We start from the raw sequence: 1216 nt of genomic DNA on the forward strand, positions 1-1216 counted from the left end.
TGTTAGAGTCCAGGTTTTGTTTCTTTCAATGGACCTTAACTCCTCTTCCATTGCACTGATCCATTGTGTATGTTTGAAAGCTTCTTCCAAGTTAATTGGTTCCATCTCTGCCATCAAAGCCATATGAACAAAATCCCCTTCTTGTGTTATCAAGGAGTCTGAGAAAACTTCAAAGTCTCTAAGTCTTGTTGGTGGCTGCCTACTTCTCTGACTTGTTAGTCTTGTATTTGATTGTTGATGAGCACCTTCTTCATCTGCTATCTCAACATCAGACATTGTCACTTCTGTCTCATCTGGATGTAGTCTACATTCATCAAGTCTCATAACTGTTTTGGTTCCTGAGGCATTGTCTTCTTGGTTCCAATTCCAACTTTGATTCTCATCAAACCTCAGATTCCTACAGATCATGAATTTCTGAGTGGTAGGATTGTACACTCTGTATGCTCCAGTTGTATGGTAACCCAGGAAGATCAATCTTTCTCCTTTATCCTCAAGCTTGCTTCTTTTTATCTCAGGTATAAGACCATAGCATAGTGATCCAAAGATTCTTAGATGACTTATGCTAGGTCTCTGCCCTGTCCAAGCCTCCTCAGGTGTCTTGTTCTCCAATCTTTTTGATGGACTTCTGTTTAGGATATATGTTGCAGTAGCAATTGCTTCACCCCAAAGTTTCTTAGGCAAGTTCTTTGTTCTCAACATACATCTAGCCATGCTAAGCAATGTTTTGTTCTTCCTTTCAGCCACGCCATTGTGTTGAGGTGTGTATGGAGCTGTTATTTCATGATGTATACCTTCCTTGTTGCAGAAGTCACTGAACTCAGCAGAAGCATACTCACCTCCACCATCTAATCTGAGCGTTTTTAGTTTTTGCTCACTCTTCCTTTCAACCAGTGCTTTGAATCTTTTGAAGTAAAAGGACTTCTTGCTAGCTTGTTGGTCAAGCAATCATCACACAATGTTGTAGGTGATTTTATAGCTGGCAATCCTGCAACACACTCAGTTTTGCTTAGTAACTCTAAACTTTTGAAGTTTAAGTGTCCATACCTCAAGTGCCAGAGCCAAGTATCTTGTTCCACTCCAGCTTTGAGACAAGTTTGTTCACTAACTTGTATCTTTATCTTGAAGGTTCTATTGGATGAAAGAGTGGCCTTCAATATCTTCTGGTTTGTTCTATCAAACAGAATTAGTTCACCTTCTTCCATTATCACCTTGTATC

Source organism: Lupinus angustifolius, chromosome LG02, assembly GCF_001865875.1.
Source record: "Lupinus angustifolius cultivar Tanjil chromosome LG02, LupAngTanjil_v1.0, whole genome shotgun sequence".
In the NCBI taxonomy this organism is placed as follows: domain Eukaryota; kingdom Viridiplantae; phylum Streptophyta; class Magnoliopsida; order Fabales; family Fabaceae; genus Lupinus; species Lupinus angustifolius.